Source organism: Rhodamnia argentea, chromosome 6 (assembly GCF_020921035.1).
Source record: "Rhodamnia argentea isolate NSW1041297 chromosome 6, ASM2092103v1, whole genome shotgun sequence".
Classification (NCBI taxonomy): domain Eukaryota; kingdom Viridiplantae; phylum Streptophyta; class Magnoliopsida; order Myrtales; family Myrtaceae; genus Rhodamnia; species Rhodamnia argentea.
Genome location: NC_063155.1, coordinates 19633771 through 19658010, shown reverse-complemented (window position 1 = coordinate 19658010; position 24240 = coordinate 19633771). Strand labels below are relative to the sequence as shown.

Below are 24240 nucleotides of genomic sequence, written 5' to 3'. Positions count from 1 at the left end.
TGGGAACTGGCAGTGTGCGTACGTGTGCCCTCCCTTTCTTCTTCATCTCCTTCTAATGTTCTTGAAAGATCACTCTTCAACCCACAACAGCGTTTCACTGTTCATGCCTGCGCTTGACATTGTCACATGACACTAAATTTATGCTTATCGTTCATTGCATAGTGTTTTTGAACTAGGAATATGTCGCCAACAAGTCGGTTTAAAGATACTCTGCGAAGCACGGGTCGACGACGCAGGAGTCGAAACTTCAATGATTTATCCCAGGCGCGGGTTGTTATTAAACGATTCTATTTGGCGGTAGCTATCGGAAAATGACATGGAGTCTACTTTCTCCATCATTATCTTCTTAAGTTAAGAGAAAATATTTTTCTTTCCTTCATTTCAGGGAATACTCTCGAATTTTACGTTCCAGAATTCAGACGAAGCAGTTTAAGAACTTTATTCAAGTCTAAACATTACACTAAATTTATGCTTTTCGTTCATCGGCATATATGTGACGTTATATACAGTATATACTCATATTCTTAGTTTTTTATCCTTAATTGTGGACAGAGGGGTACGTTGTGTTTTTTCCTTTTTGGCTATGTATGCAAGCAATTTTTATTCAAATAATAAACAGTCCAGAGGAACTACTGGTACAAATTTCACACGTCGAGGGAACAAGTTGACGAGTAGCATTCTACCAAAGACTTGTATGGTATTCAAAATTGAAACCGGGTATTTTGCGATCTCCATTGCACAAATCCTATTCGCAAGTGCAGGTTCGTCTGCTTAACTTCAAAACTTGCTCCTCTATCATGTCATCGTCTTTCACGGTGTCTGAGTACGCCTCTTAACACTGACTTCTACTCGAATCTTCTCAAGATGGTTTCTGCAACTTCATCATGCTCTCCATCCTCAGGAACTACTGTTTGATGCAAAAGTCGAATTAACTTCACAAACCAAGGTTGGGCACGAGATTGCAGCCCATCATCACAAGCTAACTCAACTCAACAACACACGTTTCGGAGTCGCAATGTATGCTGATGCTTCCCAGCGACCCGCGCAGAAAAACACGGACGTACCAAATGGAAGGCGTTCCTTCAAGGCAAGAGATCCCTACTAAAACTCTTAGCAGAGATACAAGAGAAAGCAATGACTTTGTTGAAGATCAGATGACACTCATGGTTCCCAAGTTGTGGCTCCCTCTCGGGCAGTCATTGCCTTCTATCTTGTATGAAACCTTCCCCAACCGACAACCATTAAGGAACCAACTGTATTTCACTAATATGGAATTTTTCGTAACATTAAACACAACAACCACATCTATGACTGTTCTTTTCCAACTAGGAGTTGGTAGGGGCCGCGCGAACGCAGGCCTTCTCTGCCACAAATTATGACGTAGGCTCAGCCAACTTGGGCTGACCTTAGACGAGCGCCCCTCCGGGAGTGCAATGGAGGTCGCCAACCTAGGACATGGGCCTTCTAGATCGCCCATAGACCCCGTCCAGGTAAGTATGTTCCAACTGGTTTCTAGTCTGCCTCTTATTCTCTCTCTCCCTTCTCTCTCTTCACTGTTATGTCAATGTGGGACTTTTATTACACACTCATGATAGGCGTGTCTGAACAGAAAAATACAGATGTAGCTACCATGCTCTTTAATTCTTGAAGTCTTCCTTAATTTAATTTTATTCAGTAAGTTGTTGGTTTTTTACCACCGAATGCGCCGGTTTTCTCATGTTAAGATCAAGAAATCAAGCAGTCACTTCTTTTTACTGTGAAAGGAAGAGGATCACTGGCATCAGATAAGACTTGGCACGGTTTGAGCACAGTCGGTGTCAAAGCATTAACTGAAAACTTTAATATAGAGTGCACTCTTGTGATTATGGTTGGTCCAATGTACATGGTCGTAACTAGTAAGAAATAACCAATTGATGTCAATATAAATGCAGGTGAACACCTTCTGAAAACTAAAAGTGAATAACTAGAAAGAGTAATTACTTCAAATGCAAAATAAAACTGGAAACCGCAGATTAAACGGCCTGTATGCCCCAGACACTTTGCATAGCCTTACAGGGTCTATAGCAGACATCAGTTACAGTACAGTTGGAGATCATACTCTCATACATCTTTTCTTATATAAGTCTCCATTGTCCTGTCCCAAGAATGGAACTGCTTAAGGACTTGTGCAGAAAAAAATGATCTTTCATGCTAAAAGTTAATGCAATAGCAGATATATGCATGTTGGAGATCAGACAAGATTCCCTTAAAATTTTACTTCTGAAAACTTGGGCATCATTTGTCTATTGGTGCTGTCATAGCTGATGCGCAATCCTTTGCAGCTTGAAAGACCGACTGAAATGCTGAAAATTTATTACTCGACTTGGGTCATTGAGGTCTTGCAAAGTTCTTTCCCTTACAGTTTTAGAAGAAAATGGAAGTTGCAGTGCATATCTATTAAATCTCATCCTACACTCTTTGCGATTTCACATGGTTTTGCAATATTAACCTTTGGTGTTGCAGCAATTCTTCTACTCCATGATGTCTCTGATTGTTTTGACAAAGAATTGGTGGGGGCTGCGTGATAACAGGACCTGTCTACCACAACTTACGACATAGGCTCTGTTGCTCAAGCAGACCTCAGGCTAACGCACCTCTCCAAAGTGCAACGGAGATTGCTAGCCTAGGCCAGGGGCCTTCTTGATTGCTCATCAACCCCATCCAGGTAGAGTTGGCCCATTTTAACTGGACTTCCTTTCTCTCTTCTCGTTTTTTTTCATACATTGTGGGACAATGGGCAGCTGTGTGGGAGCAGGTCATGTCTTTCTTCATGGGGTAAGTAACAGAAATTGTGCAAGGTGAATTGGTGAGGTTTTTTCTTTTTTTTTTTCCCTATTCCAGTGGATTCTTTTCACTCAAGGATTTGCTTTCATCTCCATTGGCAGAAGATCCTTAAATAGAAAAGAGAAAATCTGCCTTCAGCTTAGGAAATGGATGCCAACTGAATCTTTTGCAGTTTGTTTCTGCAACTTCGGCAAGCTGCAGAACTTTCTACCGGGACTCAGTCGAGTATGAACATCAGATATCACAATGTGCCGCAAAAAAAATTGATATGCCTTGGCATTGTGGTTATTCAGAGCACCATGTTTTTACCCCATGTCGTGCAAACTCGATATGACCTATCAAGCTTTCACTTGCCTCATAAGTACTGAATCCTGGAGGTAGGTCTCAATAAATGAGTAGATAAAAACATAAGCAAGTTTTCTGCATTTTTCTGCTCAGTCTACTATTATGCACTCTCCAAAGAGACTAAATGTTTGGCTTGACATTTGAAGGGGCCGTGCAGAGGCAGAAACCCGCTACCCCAAATTATGGTCTAGGCTCTGCTACAATGAGCAGACCTTAGGCCATACCACCGCCTGCGTGTGATGGAGGCTGTTGGCCTAGGCTATGGGTGTTCTTGATTACCTATCGAACCCGTCCAGGTAAGTAATTTGACAGTTGGTCCACACCTTAATCTTGTTCATGTACATCATCAGTTGATTTTTTGGTAGTTCTTCCATGTGGGACATAATCAGGCTTAATAGTTGTCAAATAGCCCTTCCCTACTTCAGTTAGATGATAAATTTGCTTCCAGCCCAAGCCATGGTGGCTTTAAAATTTGATTTACTGAACTCTTTCTCATCTTCTTTGCCTCCTCTGTCGTGGAATTGGCATTTTTTGAAGGTTTGTAATCAATTCTTTGATAACGTCACTGTTCCATTGTTTGATGATATCCAGTCATTCACTCCTTAACTCCGATTTCTGTTCTTTGTCAATATCGCTGCACCTATTGATGGACTAACAGTTTTGAGATTGAGCTTGTGATGCCATTGATATCTTGAAAAGGGAGGCGAGTTCACATTGCCATTTACGATTTCCCTCTTTCGTTTTTTTGTTGCACTTTTTACTGTCAGTATGCTTCATATATTTCCAGTAGAACACCAGCTTGTGGACAAAACTGCTCTGGAAAAGATGGAATTAAGAGCTATGCAGTGATGTCATGTAAAGAAAGTGGAGATACTAAGAAGTATCTGATGTAGGCAAAGCAGAGAGGAAAACAACATCCTCTTCAAATCATTTTTTGCTGCTTCGATGTGTATTAAGCCTGGTTCATGAACAAAAGAGCCGTAATGGATGTGGCAAAAGCCCAGTTTCACCAACTTAACTACCTCAGCTCATAGTTCTTCCATGTTGGGGCAAAAGAATATTCACTGACACAGCTGTCAATTGTAGATTTTTGTATGAATACCACTTGCTGGTTGCAACGTGAGAGCAGCAGTTTAGATGATGCCCAAGATGGTAAATTTAAACAAAAGGAAATGAGACCAATAATGGTACTGTTAAACTCATCTTCTTATGAAGGTAATTGTATCAGTATAATCTGCAATTAGAACTGAGAGCTCCTTGCTTGGCCTCCAGCATTAATCTTTAACTTCATGTCGACAAATAACCTAACATGAGCTAATGAAAATTGGTTTTGTACAACCATTTTGAGCTAGAATTGGTTAGGGCCACACGAATGCGGGGCCCCGCTGCCAAAAATTATGACGTAGCACTGCTATAACAAGCAGTCCTAAGGCCAACGCACCACCAAAGTGCAATGGAGGCCATTGACCTTGGCCATGGGCATTCTTGATCACCCAACGACCCCGTCCAGGTTTGTGGGCGAGTGTCTGCTCCTGGCGCTTCGTTATGCATACCCTCAGGCCTCTCTCTCTTCACATTCTATTCGATGTGGTACTTCTTACCGTATGTGAATAAAAGTTTCCGCTCATAGCTAGCTGCACGGAACAATACCGATATGCAACCTTATGTATGGTATATACTCAATTGCTTAGTGTCTTATCCTTAACTGTGGACCGGGAGTACCTTGTGTTTTTTCCTTTTTGGCTAAGTACGCAAGCAATTTATTATACTAATAAACAGTACAGACAACTACTCCTGCAAATTTCAAATAGGTTTTTGTTTTCCTTCTTGTATAAATTGACAGTTCTGACAAACTGCAAGATTAAAGGGACTAAAGCTTTATGATACAAGGTCATACGATAAAGAACCATAAAGATTTTTCTTTTTTTTTAAGTGTCCGATTTAACATGGTGGGAACAAGTTGGTGAGTAGCATTCTATACCAGACTCAAATGGTATTGAAAATTGAAGCCAGTACTTTGCAATCTCCATTGCATGAATCCTATGCGCAAATGTAGGTTTGTTCGGTTAAGTTAGAAAACTGGGACTCTAATATGTCATCTCCTTTCACAATGTCGAGTATGCCACTTGATATCACCTGCACGTGGAAAGAAGAAACTGGGGAGAGATTTGGAGAGCGATTCTCGATGCCTGAAATTTAGCAACATCGAACGCATTGTGCATGCCAAGAGATACAAGTCTGTAGCAGTCTCATTGCAATGAACCATAATATATTCTTCCAAATTGTATGCTTCATCATGGATTATATTTTTGAGCTTCGAGCATGCCGATTATGAGATTGAAATCTACTGTAGAGTCACTTCATGATACTGCGCACAAAAATGAGGTATTGTTTCCAAACAAGCGCAGAATCAGTTCTCTGTGAAGATATACAGCCAGAGAAATCGACCAATTATGTTCACCATGATCAACGATGTAATTAACTACTCTGATTTTGTCTGCTGAAATCAGGACTGCTCGGCAAAGATATAGAGAAGTCAATGACCCTCTCATAGATATTCCATATTGGGGCAAATTCTACAATCCGACAAAGATGGTAACTGGTGCAATCTGCCATTTGCCAAATGGTATTTGCCCATGGCGTAGAAATAAAAGCAATGTGAACAATAATGTGGTTCAAAATGCAGATCATATGGCTTTTCATATTTGCTTGATTGATATGAAAGCGATAGATCTGCTGCAAGAGACTTGCTCCATTGCAAACTAATGGAATATATTCCTGCATTAACACGACTTAGGATTCAATCTTCTCAAGATGGTTTCTGCAACTTCAAGCTCTACATCTTCAGGACCTACTGTCAGATACATAAGTCGAATTAACTTTCTGACCATGGCATACTATATTGGAGGCGATACAGCATGAGATCACAGTCTATCACAATCCAACTGTGAGAGAAACTCTTGCTTAACCACCTTTTCTCGATATTGTGGCAAATGGGGCTAATGATGTTCATTCCTTCAACTAATGAACATAGGCTCTGCTATGATGAGCAGACCTTAGGCTGACACCCAATGGAGGCCGTCAACCTAGGCCATGAGCCATCTTGAGTGCACAGGGACCGCATCCAGGTAAGTGATTTGACAGTTGGCATCCACTTCAGCTTTGGCAGGGACTTCCTCTATTTCATTATTGCTAGTTTCTCAATGTGGGACTAGAGCCAGACTCAAAATGCTTAAAATTGTCTAATTTAGGACGATTTTCTCTTACTTTGATCCTCTGTACATGTTTTTATTCATGATTTGGCACTATAAAAGATGTCGGAGGCCCTGTTTATGAAATAAGAATACGGTACTTCTACTCGAGTTTGAACTTCAAGCCTAGAAGTCTGCTAAGAATTTTTCTGCTGCTCTTTGGTACTATTTCCATGTTTCCTAATATATGATATATGACTTCTCATATGAGCTTCCCTAAGTGGTGTGCTAAAAATTTAACACCAAATGTTGAAGATTCCTTTCAGATTATGCTATCACATTTCTTTTCGCACCCTTATTCGCTCTTCTTTTTTCAAGTCAACAACTTTGTAGCCCTTATTTGCTTGCCATGAAGCCGCTTTAAGAATAACAAGACTCAACCAAGAAATCCGTTGATCTTTGAATTCGTGACTAGATGAATTTTACGTTTATAGCTTTAAACAAAAACCGTTTAGTTATGGTTACAGTTTACCATATGTATACAGATGTTCTCACATGCAGCTAGCTGCGCAGAACACAAATGTACCAAATGAAGGAGTTCCTTCGAGGCACGAAATTCTTTTCTGGTGAATCTCTGCTGCCAAAGATTTTTACCAACGAGAATCCCGCTTTTGCCTATTAAAACTCTTAGCAGAGATACAAGATAAAGCAAAGCCCATGTTGAAGATCAGAGACCTCATTCTTCCCAGGTTGGCTCGTATATTACAGTCATAGTCATCTAACTATCCTGCATAAAATCTTCCCAGCCAATAAGGCCGAGCGAGGGGCGATTTTCATGTATTTGGAAGCCGAACCCACCCAAACAGAAGCCAAGCGGCCTGGAAAAGAAAAGGCGAAACCAGGCAGTCTTTCACATAGAAACTAAACACAACAAAACCAGTGCCATCTTATACATTAGAACCGAACTAGACCAGACTGTACTAATTGGACCCCAAATAATAACATACATTCTTCAATTCATCTACCAATTCCAGTTGAGCATACGGCTAACAAATTCTACAAAGATCAAGATGAACTGACCAAAACACATATAACTATGCCAATGCTTTTCAACTTGGAATTAGTAGGGGCCGCGCGAACGCAGGCCCCCGCTGCCACAAATTATGACGTAGGCTCAGCCAACTTGGGCTGACCTTAGGCGAGTGCCCCTCCGAGAGTGCAATGGAGGTCGCTAACCTAGGCCATGGGCCTTCTTGATAGCCCATAGACCCCGTCCAGGTAAGTATGTTGCAATTGGTTGTTAGGCTGCTTCTTATTCTCTCTCTCCCCTTCTCACTCTTCACCATTAAGTCAATGTGGAACTCTCATTACACACTCACCATAGGTGTGTCTGAACAGGAAAATACAGATGTACCATGTTATTTAATTCTTAAAGCCTTCCTCAATTTGATTCAGTAAGCAGTTGGTTTAGACAATGGAATTGCATCGGTTTTCTCATGTTTTTTTTGAGAAATCAAATAGTCCCTGCTTTTTGCTGTGTAAATGAAAGGAATACTGGCATCAGATAAGACTTACCACGGTCTGAGCACAGTCGGTGTCAAAGCATTAACTGAAAGCTTAAACATAGATTGCACTCTTTCGATTATTGTTGGTCCAATGTACATGGTCATACCTCGTAAGCAATAACCAATTGATGTTTATTATAAATGCAGGTGAACACCTTCTAAAAACTCAAAATGGCTGTCCTAGAAAGAGTAATTACTTCAAATGCAAAATAAAACTGAAAACCGCAGATTGTATGACCTGCACGCCCCAAATACTTTGCATAGCCTTACGGGGTCTATAGCAGACATCAGTTATGGTACAGTTGGAGATCAGACTCTCATAAATTTCATCTTGTATAAGTCTCCATTGTCCTGTCCTAAGAATGGAGCTGCTCCAGGACTTGTGCAGAAAAACATGATCTGTCATGCTAAAACTTAATGCAGTAGCAGATATACGCATGTTGGAGATCAGACGAGCTTCCCTTTAAAGTTTAATTCTTAAAACTTAGGCATCATTTGTCCATTCGTGCTGTCATAACTGATTCACAATCCTTTGCAGCTCGAAAGACCGACTGAAATGCTGAAAAGTTATTGCTCAACTTGGGTCATAGAGGTCTTATAAAGTTCTTTCCCTTACAGTTCTAGAAGAAAAAGAAAGTTGCAGTGCATATCTATTAAATCTCATTCTTCACTCTTTGCGATTTCACATGGTTTTGCAATATTAACCTATGGTGTCGCAGCTTGTCTTCTATTCTGCGATGTGTCACTGATATTGTTTGGACCATGAATTGGTGGCTGCACGAATGCAGGCCCTGCCTACCACGACTTACGACATAGGATCTGTTGGTCGAGCAGATCTCAGGCTAAAGCGCCTCTCCTAAGTGCAACAAAGGTCGCTAGCCTAGGCCATGGGCCTTCTTGATTGCTCATCGACCCCATACAATCCTGGTAAAGTTGGATCATTTTAACTGGACTTCCTTTTCTCTCTTTTCATCATTTTTTATACATTGTGGGACGATGGGGAGCTCTGTGGAAGCAGGTCATGTCTTTCTTCTGGAGTTCTACAATAAAGAAAGAAACAAAGTGATGTTCCCCTAGAGGCACGTATATCAAAAATGTATTATGCTTGGCTAAGAACCAGAAAATGGTCAGGAGAAAAAAGTGGGGCAAGTAACAGAAATTGTGTATCGAGAATTGGTAAGGTTTCTTTTTTCTTTTTTTCTCATTCCAGTGGATCCTTTTCAGACAAGGATTTGCTTCCATCTCCATTGTTAGAAGCTCCTTATATGGAAAAGAGAAAATCTCTCTTCAGCTTAGGAAATGGATGACAACTGAATCTTTTGTAGTTCATTTCTGCAACTTCGGCAAGTGGAAAAACTTTCTACCGGGACTCAGTGGAGTACCAGCATTAGAAATCACAATGTCCCGCAAAATGATATGCCATGGCATTACGGCTATCCAGAGCACCATGTTTTTACCTCATGTTGTGCATGCTCCATATGATCTGTCTAGCTTTCACTTGCCTCATAAGTACTGAATCCTAGAGGTAGGTCTCACTAAATGTTTGGATTGATATTGAGGGGCCGCGCAGAGGCAGACCCCCCGCTACACAAATTATGATGTAGGCTCTGCTATGATGAGCAGACCTTAGGCCATAGCACCACCGGCATGTAATGTGTTGAAGTTTATTTATGGATATTAGAGATTTCCCCATGAGAGAATATTCTTAGAGATATTTTTATATATTAGGTATATTATTTGATATTTCGTGATTTTCTAAGTCAGATAATTTCCTGGTTGGATTGGCTTATTTCCTTTCCTATGCATATTGTTCGGGTATAAATACCCTTCTCCAATAAAGTGTAATGACAAGCCAATTGATTAAAGATGTAGTGTTTCTTGATTCTCTCTCCCTCTCTTGAAGATCCTAGATTTATTTTACATAATGGAAGCTGTTGACCAAGGCCATGGGTGTTCTTGATTGCCCATCAGCCCGGTTCGGGTAAGTAATTGACAGTTGGTCCACGCCTTAGTCTTGTTCAGGTACATCATAAGTTGATTTTTTGGTAGTTCTTCCATGTGGGACATAATCAGGCTCAAGAGTTGTTAAATAGCCCTTCCCTACTTCAGTTAGATGATAAATTTCCTTCCAGCCCCAGCCATGGTGGCTCTAAAAATTTTATTTACTGAACTCTTTCTCATCTTCTCCTCCTCCTCCGCCGTGGAATTAGTATCTTTTGAAGGTTCGTAATTGATTCTGTGAAAACGTCACTGTTCCATTGTTTGATGATATCCAGTCATTCACTCCTTAATTCCGATTTCTGTTCTTTGTCAATGTTGCTGCACCTATTGATGGACTAACCATTTCAAGATTGAGCATGTGATAGCATTGATATCTTGAAATGGTAGGCGAGTTCACATTTCCATTTGCGATTTCCTTCTTTTCTTATCAACTTCTTACGGTCAGCATGCTTCATATATTTCCAGTAGACCACCAACCTGTGGATTGGAATTAAGAGCTATGCAGTAATGTCGTGTAAGGAAAGTGGAGATGCTCAGAGATATTTGAAGTAGGCTAAGTAGAGAGGAAACAACATCCTCTTCAATCAATTTTTGCTGCCTCTATGTATATTTTGCCTGGTTCATGAACAAAAGACCCGTATGGATGTGGCAAAAGCACAGTTTCACCGACTGAACTACCTCAGCTCATAGGTCTTTCATGTTGGGGCGAAAGAATAGTCACTGACACAGCTGTCAATTGTAGATCTTTGTATGAATACCAGTTGCTGGTTGCAACTTGCAAGCGGCAGTTTAGATGACGCCCAAGATGGTAAATTTAAACAAAAAGAAATGAGAGGAATAATGGTACTGTTAAACGCAGATTGGAGGACTCATCTTCTTATGAAGGTAAGTATATCAGTACAATCTGCAGTTAGAACTGAGAGCTCCTTTCTTGGGCTTCAGCATTAATCATTAACTTCATGTCGACAAATTTTGGTTTGCTTTTCTGGCACTTTGACATGACAAGTTGGAGAGAATTCTTGGCCAGGGCCTAAAATTGGCACGACATCATTATCTGTCATGTCCGGCCACGTGAAAGAGCTTCTGCTGAAAACCATCGTAGCAGTTTCTAGTCTTTCCTATCAGAATCATATCACACTTTCTGTTTATAGTGATTAGGACATAAATTCAAGTTCAAAATTCATATAGTAGCAAGAGAAGCAATCTGGTTTTTTCAGTCAGCATGACTCAATTCTTCCAATTAGGTCTTCACCAGGCCTTGCTACAAAAATCACCAAACATGAGCTAATGAAAATTGGTTGTGTACAACCATTTTGAGCTAAAATTGGTTAGGGCCACATGAATGCGGGGCCCCGTTGCCAAAAATTACGACGTAGCATTGCTATAACAAGCAGTCCTAAGGCCACGTACCACCAAAGTGCAATGGAGGCTGTTGACCTTGACCATGGGCATTCTTTATCACCCATCGACCCTGTCTAGGTTAGTGGGCGAGCGTTGGCTCCTGGCACTTCGTTATACATACCCTCGGCCTCTCTCTCTTCACATTCTATTCAATGCGGTACTTCTTACCATATGTAAATAAAAGTTCCTGCATATAGCTGGCTGCATGGAACAATGCCGATGGTAACTACTCAATTGCTTAGTGTCTTATCCTTAACTGAGGACGGGGAGTACCTTGTGTTTTTTTCCTTTTTGGCTAAGTACGCAAGCAATTTATTATACTAATAAACAGTACAGAGAACTACTGCAAATTTCAAATAGGTTTTAGTTTTACTTCTTGTATAAATTGATAGTTTTGACATACTGCAAGATTAAAGGTACTAAAACTTTATGATACAAGGTCATAGGGTAAAGAACCATAAAGAGTCTTTTTTTTTTTTAAAGTGTCGGATTTAACATGGTGGAAACGAGTTGGTGAGTAGCATTCTACACCTGACTTAAATGGCATTGAAAATTGAAACCAGCACTTTGCCATCTCCATTGCATGAATCCTATGCGCAAATGTAGGTTTGTTCACTTTAGCTAGAAAACTGATTCTCTAATATGTCATCTCCTTTCACAGTGTCGAGTACGCCTCTTGATACCACCTGCACATGAAAAGAGGAAACTGGGGAGAGATTTGGAGAGCAATTCTCGCTCCCTGAAATTTAGCAACGTCGAATGTATTACGCATGCCAAGAGATACAAGTCCGTAGCAGTCTCATTGCAATGAACCATAAAATATTCCTTCAAACTGTATGCTTCGTCATGGATTATAGTTTGAGCTTTGAGCATGCCGATTAGGAGATTGAAATCTACTGTAGAGTTACTTCATGATACTGAGCACAAAAATGAGGGCCTTGTTTCCTAACGAGCGCAGAATCAGTTTCCTGTGAAAATATACAGCCAGAGAAATCAACCAATTATGTTCACCGTGATCGACGAAGTAATTAACTATTCTAATTTTGTCTGCTGAATTCAGGACTGCTCGGCAAAGATATAGAGAAATCAATGACCCGCTCATAGACATTCCATGTTGGGGAAAATTCTACAATCCAACCAAGATGGTAGCTGTTGCAATCTGCCATTTACCTAATGGTATTTGCCCATGGTGTAGAGATAAAAAGGAATATGATCAGTAATGTGGTTCAAAATGCTGATCATATGGCTTTTCATATTGAGAGAGAAAAGATCTGCTGCAAGAGACTTGCTCCATTGCAAACTACTGGAATATATTCCTGCATTGACACGACTTATGATTCAATCTTTCAAGATTGTTTCTGCAACTTCAAGCACTACATCGTCAGGCCCTACTGTCAGATGCGTAAGTCAAATTAACTTTTCAACTATGGGAAACTATATCGGTGGCGATTCGGCATGAGATCGCAGCCCATCGCAAACCAACTGCGAGAGAGACTTTTGCTTCACCAACTTTTCTCGATATTGTGGTGAATGGGCTAATCACGTCTGTTTCATAACTACGCTCAGCTGCAGATGTTGTGGACTCACAGAGTTACTTCAACAGCTCACAAGCATATCAAGATTCTCGGACATATTTTCCGTCCATCACCTTACAAGTGCATCAAAATTTTAAGCTCATATTTTCATGTTTCATGTTGTATTTGAGCTTCCCTAAGTGGTGTGCCCAAGAATTAACACCAAACGCTGATGATTCGTTCATTAATTTCAGATAATGCATTCGCTCCTCTTTTTTGTTGTGACAGCAACTTTGTAGCCCCCATTTTCTTGCCATTAAGCCGCTTTAAGAATAATAAGACTCACCCAACGAAACATGTTGATCTTTGAATTCGTGACTAGATGAATTTTATGTTTATAGCTTTGAACAGAACCGTTCAATTCTTGTTACAGTTTACCTTATGTATACAGATGTTCTCACTTGCATCTAGCTGCACAGAAAACGAATGTACCAAATGAAGGCGTTTCTCCGAGGCATGAAATTCTTTTCTAGTGAATGTCTACTGCCGAAGAGTTCTAACAACGAGAATCCCGCTTTTGCCTAACAAAAATCATAGCAGAGATACAAGATAAAGCAAAGCCCATGTTGAAGATCAGAGACCTCATTCTTCCCAGGTTGGCTCGTTATTTGGAAGCCAAACCCACCCAAACAGAAGCCAAGCAGCCTGGAAAAGAAAAGGTGAAACGAAACCAGGGGGTCTTCCACATCAAAACTAAACACAACAAAACCAGTGCCATCTTATACATTAGAACCGAACCAGGCCAGACTGCACTAATCGACCCCAAATAATAGCATACATTCTCCAATTCATCAACCAATTCCAGTTGAGCATACCGCTAACAAATTCTACAAAGATCAAGATGGACATTGACCAAAACACATATAACTATGCAATTGCTTTTCAATTAGGAATTAGTAGGGGCCGCGCGAACGCAGGCCCCCGCTGCCACAAATTATGACGTAGGCTCAGCCAACTTGGGCTGACCTTAGGCGAGCGCCCCTCCAAGAGTGCAATGGAGGTCGCTAACCTAGGCCATGGGCCTTCTTGATCGCCCATAGACCCCGTCCAGGTAAGTATGTTACAATTGGCTGCTAGGCTGCTTCTTATTCTCCCTCTCCCCTTCTCTCTCTTCACCGTTATGTCAATGTGGGACTCTCATTACACTCACCATAGGCGTGTCTGAACAGGAAAATACAGATGTACCATGTTATTTAATTCTTAAAGCCTTCCTTAATATGATTCAGTAAGCAGTTGGTTTTGACAATGGAATTGCACCGGTTTTCTCATGTTTTTATTTAGAAATCAAATAGTCCCTGCTTTTTGCTGTGTAAATGAAAGAAATGCTGGCATCAGATAAGACTTAGCACGGTCTGAGCGCAGTCGGAGTCAAAGCATTAACTGAAAACTAAAGCGTAGATTGCACTCTTAAGATTATGGTTGGTGGTCCAATGTACATGGTCATAGCTCATAAGCAATAACCAATTGATGTCTATTATAGATGCAGGTGAACACCTTCTAAAAACTCAAAATGATTGTCCTGGAAAGAGCAATTACTTCAAATGCAAAATAAAACTGAAAACCGCAGATTGTATGACCTGTATGCCCCAAATACTTCGCATAGCCTTACAGGGCCTATAGCAGACATCAGTTATAGTACAGTTGGAGATCAGACTCTCATTCAATATTCACCCATGGCATGGACCACCGAAGACAAAAATCACCGCTCCCCAAAGCCTCCTCCTTTCTTTGTCATATCTCCAATGTGGCCACTGCAAATTGTGGAGAGCAATTCACGTGAGAGAGGGAGAGTCTTCTTCTTCTTTCTCCCTGCGGATCGAGGGGGCCATTCAATTGTTATACACGGCCACAAGAAGTTTGAAGGAGGCTCGTTGATGTATGCAAAGAGAGAACATACAATCTCTTCTTGGAAAAGATCTTGATGACACACGGGAAGAGGGAGAGCAACTGAGGAGTGAAGATTAATTGAAGGAGCCCATGGGCAGAGACTTCCTTCTCATGAAGTTCATGCCTTCACACGTTCAACATCATGATCACGCGAAACACTTCAAATTCATACTTCCATTTTGAGTTTTTCAATTGTTTTCTCTAGATTTCACTAACCTAAAAAAAAAAAAAAAAATTTGCAGTGGCCACATTGGAGATATGACAAAGAAAGGAGGAGGCTTTGGGGAGGGGTGATTTTTGTCTTCGGTGGTCCATGACAAAAGGAAAAGAGAGAATTCAGGGGTTTCTTTGCGCATGTTCTAAAGGTCCGCACAAGGAGGACACAAAAAGGGTCGCACATGACCAAGGATTGTTCTGGTTGTTGAGGGATCAGTTTGCTGCTGTTGGGAGTCCAATTTGCTGCTGTTCGTGACAAAAAACAGCACTGTTTTTGGACAATTTCACTAACTATTCAGTGCAGATTTTGCCCGCTGTCCATGATTAATTTTACTGCTATTTACGAATGGTTTCTTGACTGTTTTGTGCAGATTTTTAGGTGAATTTGTGATCAAAATTACTGCTGCTAGTCGAGATGGGCCTTCACCGAAACCTTTGATTCTGCGTAAATCCCCTTAGCCAATCGGTTCAGTTTTCAAGCTTGAATCACAAGATTAGTTCGGAATTTGAATTCGGGAAGTTATCCGCGAATTAGGTAACAATCGTAATCTGAATATATTTTAGATATATTGTTGCCTATTTCGAATTATTCTTATATAATCATATTTTGAGCATATTGTTAATTCTAATATATCTTCAGAGATTGTCGCATGTATTTGGAAAGTGCAGTTTTATAGAAAAGACAATATTATGTTAGAGATGGCGCAATATTTCCTTACGGATAAATTGCCACAATATCAAATAACTCCCGATCTGGTTGATTTTTTTTTTTTTTCATCTTATCCTTTTTTATCTCATGCTTATTTTATGCTCATCTTTATGATTGTTATTTAAAATTTGCACTTAAATAAACAATCTTGCCCATAACACATGCTCCCTATTTGTGCCTTGTCCCTCGGAAAGCGTACATTAAAGGCAACATATGACTTCGATTTCGAAGTACGATCGTGTCCGTATGTGTGAATTAGATATCAAATCCTCAATCTCGAGGAGCGGATCGCTAATTTCCAATTAGAATTTCAAGGTTTACCCTATGTATATAGAGACGACGGTAATTCTATAATATATTCACTTGCTAATCCTAATCTCGGGGAATGTTGTGAATAAAAATCAGAATTTCGGATTTAAAGGTGTTTTATGGGCAATATTGTTTATTTTTGTTCAAATTTCACTGTTTTCATGGTTTAAATAATTTCCTAAAAAATCCCCAAAAAGATGTCATGTTTTCTTAAGCTAAATCACATTTCTCTTCACTTTCTGCATGAAAATAACGTCTAATAAAATTAGGACTTTGAGAAATCAATTTCTTAAGTTAAATTAGATGTTACTTCTAGTTTTTACTTTTATTTTTTCATAAATCCGAAAATACACAAAAAATATACCAAAAAATACCATTCACGTTCCATAGCATTATAGTTTAGTTTACATAATTATATTTTCCTTGTCATGCATATTTGCCACGTCATTATGCCATGTCACACATTTTTGCCATGTCATTACATCTCACATGTCATATAGGTAGATTGCATTAGTATTGCATTTAATAAAAGAAAAACCCCAAAAACATTTAATTCAAATCATCAAACTAAGGTTTTTTCATGAAAATTGGGTACCGAAAGGGCATTAATTGAAAAGTTAATGTAACAAAGTCCCCGAATCCATTTAATCTCTAGTTTGCATGAAATAAAATATTTTCTCCCGAATACTTTATTTAGGTTTCTAATCTATCTACCATAAAAGATTAGTGACGGCTCTGAATTAATAAATTTCGCACATAATTAAACCTAAGTTGCGATTCGGTAGGACTTGGGAGAGTCCGAATTAGGCTAGTTAATTTAATTAACCCGATAATCCGTTAACCTGGAAAATCAATTTTTAGGTCGCGACACTTGTGCAGAAAAACATGATCTGTGATGCAAAAACTTAATGCAGTAGTAGATATACGCATGTTGGAGATCAGGCAAGCTTCCCTTAAATTTCAATTCTTAAAACTTAGGCATCATTTTTCCTTTCGTGCTGCCATGGCTGATTCACAATCCTTTGCAGCTCAAAAGACTGACTGAAATGCTGAAAATTTATTGCTCAACTTGGGTCATCAAGGTCTTACAAAGTCCTTTCCCTTACAGTTCTAGAAGAAAAAGAAAGTTGCAGTGCATATCTATTAAATCTCATTCTTCACTCTTTGCGATATCACATGGTTTTGCAATATTAACCTATGGTGTCGCAGCTCGTCTTCTACCCTGCGATGTGTCACTGATATTGTTTGGACCATGAATTGGTGGCCGCACGAACGCAGGCCCTGTCTACCACAACTTACGACATAGGATCTGTTGCTCGAGCAGATCTCAGGCTATAGTGCCTCTCCTAAGTGCAACAAAGGTCGCTAGCCTAGGCCATGGGCCTTCTTGATTGCTCATCGACCCCATACAATCCTGGCAAAGTTGGATCATTTTAACTGGACTTCCTTTTCTCTCTTTTCGTCATTTTTTATACATTGTGGGACGATTGGGGAGCTCCGTGGAAGCCGGTCATGTCTTTCTTTTGGAGTTCTACAATAAAGAAAGAAACAAAGTGATGTTCCCCTAGAGGCACGTATATAAAAAATGCATTATGCTTGGCTAAGAACCAGAAAATGGTCAGGAGAAAAAAGTGGGGCAAGTAACAGAAATTGTGTATCGAGAATTGGTAAGATTTCTTTTTCCTTTTTTCCCATTCCAGTGGATCCTTTTCAGACAAGGATTTGCTTCCATCTCCATTGTTAGAAGCTCCTTACATGGAAAGAGAAAATCTCTCTTCTGCTTAGGAAATGGATGACAACTGAATCTTTTGTAGTTCATTTCTGCAACTTCGGCAAGTGGAAAAACTTTCTACCAGGACTCAGTTGAGTACCAACATTAGAAATCACAATGTTCCGCAAAATGATACGCCATGGCATTACGGCTATCCAGAGCACCATGTTTTTACCTCATGTTGTGCATACTCCATATGATCTGTCAAGCTTTCACATGCCTCTTAAGTACTGAATCCTAGAGGTAGGTCTCAATAAACGAATAGATAAAAACATAAGCAAGGTTTCCGCAACTTGTCTGCCCTGTCTACTATTATGCACTCTCCAAAGAGACTAACTGTTTGGCTTGATATTTGAGGGGCCGCGCAGAGGCAGGCCCCCCGCTACACAAATTATGATGTAGGCTCTGCTACGATGAGCAGACCTTAGGCCATAGCACCACCTGCGTGTAATATGTTGAAGTATATTTATTGATATTAGAGATTTCCCCATGAGAGAATATTCTTAGAGATATTTTTATATATTAAGAATATTATTTGATATTTCGTGATTTTCAAAGATAGATAATTTCTTGGTCAGACTGGCTTATTTTCTTTCCTATGCGTATTGTTCGGGTTTTGGATATGGCCATTTCATCATTGTATTTCTTTCACACGGGACTCAAGATAAGATGTTAGCCGCCCTGTTTATGGAAATAAGAAACCAAGTAGATGCATTGTGTTCTACGAATTAATTTATTTCAAGAACCGGCCAGAGTCATTTACTTTAAGAGGAATTGGTGTGTGTCGTAGGTTGATATTCCGAATAATTGACACTGATGCAAAGAAACTCATGCACTCATTGAGCCATTTTAGATTCTGCCGTAAATGCAGTTTTCGCTGTATCTACCCTCTTTCACCTTGCAATGCCTGCAGGTCTTCAAACTCAGAAGAGTGTTAGATCAGTAGAGCACATAAACCAACCAGAAGTCAAAACTCACTGAAAGCAACAGAACAGTACACCGCCAACCGGGCCTACTGAGATAACTGTACTGTGTAAGCAAACCAATAAGGCTACGTCCAAATAACAATCCCGCTTCTTGCCAAAATAACAGTCTCGCTGCTTGCAAATGCTTTCTGGTGCTACAGTGCTACCGAGCCACGCTAGGCAAAGACAGGGAAAGGGCAATGAACATCCAGAGCCATGCATTATTCACAGGCACGACCAGAGCAGCTCTTGGACGGTTGAGCATACCGCTAACAAATTCTCCAAAGATCAAGATGGACATTGACCACAACACATATAACTATGCCAATGCTTTTCAATTAGGAATTAGTAGGGGCCGCGGGAACGCAGGCCCCTGCTTCCACAAATTATGACGTAGACTCAGCCAACTTGGGCAGGCGCCCCTCCAAAAGTGCAATGGAGGTCGCCAACCTAGGCCATGAGCCTTCCTGATCACCCATCGACCCCGTCCAGGTAAGTATGTTGGAACTGGTTGTGAGGCTGCTTCTAATTCTCTCTCTTCCTTCCTCTCTTCACCATCAGGTCGATGTAGGACTTACTAGTTTGCTGCTACTTAGGTACTTAGCATATTACATACTAAAATACTCGACACCACCGGCTGGCTAGCTGCCCTGAATATACACAATTGGAACAAGATTCAGAAAGTGCAGTGTGATCTTCCTTGAAGTCACAAATTACAATCCTAGGATTTTTGCTCTAGTCCACTACGAATTTGCGCTGTTGCTGCTGATCGATCTTCCTGCACAACAGATGTCAACTCAACCCTTCTTCTGACCCATTTCTCTCTGGAGCATAGTCCAGGACTACAATCCGCAACTGCAATCACTCTTCTCTGAAGCAGCATATAGCATCCATTGCTGCTTCGGCCAATCAGGGCCCTCGCAGAACTGATAGAAGTAACATATTTGCTTCCATATCTTGCCCAAGAACCCATCTAAAATCTTGGGCACCAGGATCAGTTTCCACAACATTTGCAGAAGAACTCTGAAGATCTAAAATCTCAAGCACCAGGGTCAGTTCCCACAACATTTGAAGAACTTTGAAGATTGGAACCAAATTTTCCAATTCGACAGGAAAGGTCATTTCAGGTCCAGAAGGAACCTCATTGGACCAGACTACTAATTAACCCCAAATAATAGCATACATTCTCCAATTCATCAACGAATTCCAGTTGAGCATACCACTTACAAATTCTACAAAGATCAAGATGGACATTGACCAACACACATATAACTATGCCAATGCTTTTCAACTACGAATTAGTAGGGGCCGCGCGAACGCAGGCCCCCGCCACCACAAATTATGACGTAGGCTCAGCCAACTTGGGCTGACCTTAGGTGAGCGCCCCTCCGAGAGTGCAATGGAGGTCACTAACCTAGGCCATGGGCCTTCTTGATCTCCCATAGAAACCGTCCAGGTAAGTATGTTACAATTGGTTGCCAGGCTGCTTCTTATTCTCTCTCCCTTCTCTCTCTTCACCGTTATGTCAATGTGGGTCTTTTATTACACGCTCACATAGGCGTGTCTGAACAGAAAAATACAGATGTACCTACCAGGTTCTTTAATCCTCAAAGCCTTCCTCAATTTTATTCAGTAATTTGTTGGTTTTGACAACCGAATTGCGCCGGTTTTCTCAATGTTACGACCAAGAAATCAAGCAGTCACTTCTTTTTGCTGTGAAAAGGAAGAGGATTACTAGCATCAGATAAGATTTAGCATGGTCTGAGCACAATCGGCGTCAAAGCATTAACTGGAAACTCAAATATAGATTGTAGTCGTTGTTATGGTCGGTCCATTGTACACGGTTGTAACTTGGAAGCAATAATCAATTGATGTAAATGCAGCTAAATACCTTCTGAAAACTCAAAATGATCGTCCTAGAAAGAGCAGTTACTTCATACGCAAAATAGACGGGAAAACTGTAGATCATACGACCTGTATGCCCCAAATTTTTCGCATATTCTTACAGTCCGACCAATACAAAAGTCTAAGCAGACATCAGTTTTAGTGCAGTTACGGTCGCATCCTTTTTCAGTCTGTACACCACCACGTGGATTTTACCATTTCGAGTGCTCCGAGTACGGTAAAGATCCACTCTTGAGGAGTAGGATCGGTTCCTCCGTGAATTTATGTTTCTATAGCCTGGGAATTCTACCAATTATAATCACACCATGGTTTGTATATCTTGTTGCAAAACTTCATCGGGCTCTAAGACCTTAGGCTACTGTCCGTTGCACAAACTGGAGCAACTTCTCGACCGGGACATGATTTTGCACGAGATTACAATCTACCATGGCCCGGCTGCATAAAGAATATCTCTTGAGAACCAACCGTGGCTTGATATTGGCACAAGTGGAGGCCATGTCATTGTTATGGACGTTGTACAGTCGAGCCATTAACTCAGCAAAATTTCACTCTCGCCACGGCACAGCAGTTTCTCAAACTAAAGTTACATTTTCACACATCGGAATAAGAGCAGTTCATCTAAGATTTTTCAGTACCAAAATCATCTAATGAGATGGGTTTTGCATATGGCAATTTTTCAAGTTGAATTTAAGGGGCTGTCGGACCGAAGGCCCCCACTACCACGAATTATGACGTCGGCTCCGCTACAACGACCAGAACTTAGGCCGATGCGCCACCACTGTGCAATGGAGGCTGTCAATCTAGGACATGGGCCTTGTCGATCACCCATCAACCCCATCCAGCCAAGTGATTCGACAGTTGGCGTCCACCTTTGTTTTTGTTCGGGAACATGCCCCATTTCGTCGTTGTGTTTCTTTCATAAGCTTGTCTCGAGCTGGAATTTAAGAATGTTATGATCTAATCTCTCACTCCTAGCATACGTTTATCCAAAATAAGATGTTAACCGCTCTGTTTATGGACTTTCGCCTCCCGAGCCACGCTAGGCAAAGACGCGGAGAGGGGCTGGTAAAAATCCAGCGTCGAGCGTTCTTCACGGGCACGACCAGAGCAAAGCCTTTGGACTGTGAATTGGTAGGGGCCGCGCGAACGCAGGCCCCCGCTGCCACAAATTATGACGTAGGCTCAACCAACTTGGGCTGACCTTAGGCGGGCGCCCCTCCGAGAGTGCAATGGAGGTCGCCAACCTAGGCCATGGGCCTTCTTGATCGCCCATTGACCCCGTCCAGGTAAGTATGTTGCAACTGGTCGTGAGGTTGCCTCTAATTCTCTCTCCTCCTTCTCCCTCTTCACCATCAGGTCGATGTGGGACTTACTGGTTTTGCTGCTACTTAGGTACTTGCCTATATTGCATATCAAAATATAATGTTGCCACCGGCTGGCTTGGCTACGCAATATACACATTGGGTACAAGATTTCAGAAAGTGCAGGGTAATCTTCCTTGAAGTCGCAAATTGCAGTCCTAGGATTAGTCCGCTATGAATGCGTGCTGTTCCTGCTGATGAACGATCGTTATGCACAACGGATATCAACTCAACCCTTCTTCTGACCCATTTCTCTCATGAAGCAGCATATAGCATCCGTTGCTGCTTCGGCCAATCAGGGCCCTCACCAGGACTGATAGAAGTGAAGTAATACATCTGCTTCCATATCTTGTGCAAGAACCCCATCTAAAATCTCGAGCACCAGCATCAGTTCCCACAACATCAGCAGCAGAACTTTGAAGATTGGATCCAAATTTTGCAATTCGGCCGGGTTTCCGACAGAACCAGCCATTTCGGGGGCCCAGAAGGCAACCTAATGTCTTTGGCCACCCCAACTTCTTCCAGAAACCCTCTTTCAACAACCTAAATCACGCTGGTGCCATTTCTGCAGAGCAGTATAAGCAGCAAAAGGATCGCAGTCAGCTCAGCTATTAACCAGAATCAAACTGTACTCGAAGCAGATGGCAAAATACTTTCTTCCCCATCGGAAATCTCCTCCCAATTTGGAAAGGGCGACTCGTCCGGAACCAAAGATGAATCGAGAACTGGAGAAACCGTTGGATTTAGGGATTGGAATTGGAGGGGGTCGGCGCGAACGCAGTCCCCCAGCTGCCACAAATTACGACGTACAGTCTCCAATTTTGGAGATGTTAGGCTGAGTGGGCCCTCGGGGAGGAGTGCAATGAAGGCCACTCGGCCTAGGCCATGGGCCTTCCTGATCGCCCATTCGACCCCGTCCAGGTATGTATGAAACTTTCTCTCTCCTTTCCTCTTCTCCTAAATAACGTCACTCGTCACCCCCCTGTCTCCTGACCATCCGATGTGGGACGCAATCTTGAAGTGCACCGTCCAACCTTTTTTGTTCACTATGAGGCGCGAATGAATTTGGCCATAGCAAAAGAAAATCCCCGTTTGTCCTTTTGCAAGAATTTGACAGATGGTGTGCACTTGCGTGTCTAGAGAGCATGCTTGCTGGGTAATCTCACTTTGACCGGACCAAGCCTATATGATTACATCTGTAAATCACTTTTCTACGATCTCTTATCATTGATTTCAACAAGTGGAGTAACGATCTCTTACTATTCATATTGAATCACCGAGTTCATTTAACTCTTTCTTCTCACGAGCATGATTCGGAGGCCTTGTTGACTCCATCTCGAATCGGATGCAATGAATTTTGGATGCTCTTCACGAGTCGAGCCGTACTCAAACACCTAGATGGCTTGAACTTATATCAAAGACAATTGAGCTTTTGATTACCTAAATCCGATGGAGCTTCTATGGTGTAGAAAAACTTTCAATCCCTAACAAAAAAAAATCCAATTTGTTGCTAAATTAACTCGTCATTTGGTTTATGTACTTGACAGGCGAATAATAGACTGGTATATTAAAACTCACAATTTATCTCGTATACAATTTTTTTTTCTAATTTAAGTAAGATAATTTGCAAGAGATAAGTTCTTGAGTAGGATAAGGGTAAATTTATTTCAAAATAAATTTGCGAAAAAAATTCAAAGATACTTCCTTTTTATCTATATGTTAATTATAATTTAATAAGTGATAGAAGCCCGAAGATAACATGTTGCCAAACAATTTGGTGATTGGCATGCGGCATAAACAAGAGCCACATGGCCATTATAGGGGCAATGTGAAGGGCTTGCTTGGTAATGCTTTTGTTTCTCCGATTCATGTTCTTTTGTTCCCGCAACATAAAAAGAATAGAACTATGTTTGGTGACGTCGCTTAATTTTTTTATTCCCAATACAATATCAGTGGCAAGGAAACATATTTGGAATAGAAATAAGAAGCAAAAAAATCTATTTTTTTATTCCCATAAACAGAATTAGAAAAAATAATTTTCGCTTTGAAATTGTTCCCGAGACAAAATCAGTGGCCAAGGAACATCTTTCGAACAAAAACATGAAGCAAAAAAAAATCTATTTCTTTATTTCGGGAATAGAATTAGAAAAAAATAGTTTTTGCTTAAAAATTGTTCCTAAGAACAAAATTATTACCAAACAAGTCCTAGAATCTAAC

General features: G+C 40.9%; 13 non-coding genes and 1 pseudogene across 13 annotated transcripts; all 14 read right to left on the bottom strand.

Annotated features, from left to right (window-relative positions):
* Positions 1–1335: 1335 nt before the first annotated feature.
* Positions 1336–1498, bottom strand: LOC115734580. Its single transcript, XR_004014685.1, has one exon. It is a non-coding gene; the product is annotated as a U1 spliceosomal RNA (small nuclear RNA).
* Positions 1499–2549: 1051 nt separating this feature from the next.
* Positions 2550–2712, bottom strand: LOC115734570. The gene has a single exon (XR_004014676.1). It is a non-coding gene; the product is annotated as a U1 spliceosomal RNA (small nuclear RNA).
* Positions 2713–3310: 598 nt separating this feature from the next.
* Positions 3311–3472, bottom strand: LOC115734573. Its single transcript, XR_004014679.1, has one exon. It is a non-coding gene; the product is annotated as a U1 spliceosomal RNA (small nuclear RNA).
* A 1053-nt stretch (positions 3473–4525) lies between these two features.
* On the bottom strand, positions 4526–4686 carry LOC115734569. Its single transcript, XR_004014675.1, has one exon. It is a non-coding gene; the product is annotated as a U1 spliceosomal RNA (small nuclear RNA).
* Positions 4687–7482: 2796 nt separating this feature from the next.
* LOC115734579 lies at positions 7483–7645 on the bottom strand. The gene has a single exon (XR_004014684.1). It is a non-coding gene; the product is annotated as a U1 spliceosomal RNA (small nuclear RNA).
* Positions 7646–8691: 1046 nt separating this feature from the next.
* On the bottom strand, positions 8692–8859 carry LOC115734576. The gene has a single exon (XR_004014681.1). It is a non-coding gene; the product is annotated as a U1 spliceosomal RNA (small nuclear RNA).
* Positions 8860–11252: 2393 nt separating this feature from the next.
* Positions 11253–11412, bottom strand: LOC115734571. Its single transcript, XR_004014677.1, has one exon. It is a non-coding gene; the product is annotated as a U1 spliceosomal RNA (small nuclear RNA).
* A 2384-nt stretch (positions 11413–13796) lies between these two features.
* On the bottom strand, positions 13797–13959 carry LOC115734578. Its single transcript, XR_004014683.1, has one exon. It is a non-coding gene; the product is annotated as a U1 spliceosomal RNA (small nuclear RNA).
* A 3319-nt stretch (positions 13960–17278) lies between these two features.
* Positions 17279–17434, bottom strand: LOC115734575. The gene has a single exon (XR_004014680.1). It is a non-coding gene; the product is annotated as a U1 spliceosomal RNA (small nuclear RNA).
* A 1671-nt stretch (positions 17435–19105) lies between these two features.
* Positions 19106–19257, bottom strand: LOC115734568 (annotated as a pseudogene).
* An 801-nt stretch (positions 19258–20058) lies between these two features.
* LOC115734566 lies at positions 20059–20221 on the bottom strand. The gene has a single exon (XR_004014673.1). It is a non-coding gene; the product is annotated as a U1 spliceosomal RNA (small nuclear RNA).
* Positions 20222–21351: 1130 nt separating this feature from the next.
* Positions 21352–21512, bottom strand: LOC115734572. The gene has a single exon (XR_004014678.1). It is a non-coding gene; the product is annotated as a U1 spliceosomal RNA (small nuclear RNA).
* Positions 21513–21793: 281 nt separating this feature from the next.
* LOC115734577 lies at positions 21794–21956 on the bottom strand. The gene has a single exon (XR_004014682.1). It is a non-coding gene; the product is annotated as a U1 spliceosomal RNA (small nuclear RNA).
* An 827-nt stretch (positions 21957–22783) lies between these two features.
* On the bottom strand, positions 22784–22952 carry LOC115734567. Its single transcript, XR_004014674.1, has one exon. It is a non-coding gene; the product is annotated as a U1 spliceosomal RNA (small nuclear RNA).
* Positions 22953–24240: the final 1288 nt, after the last annotated feature.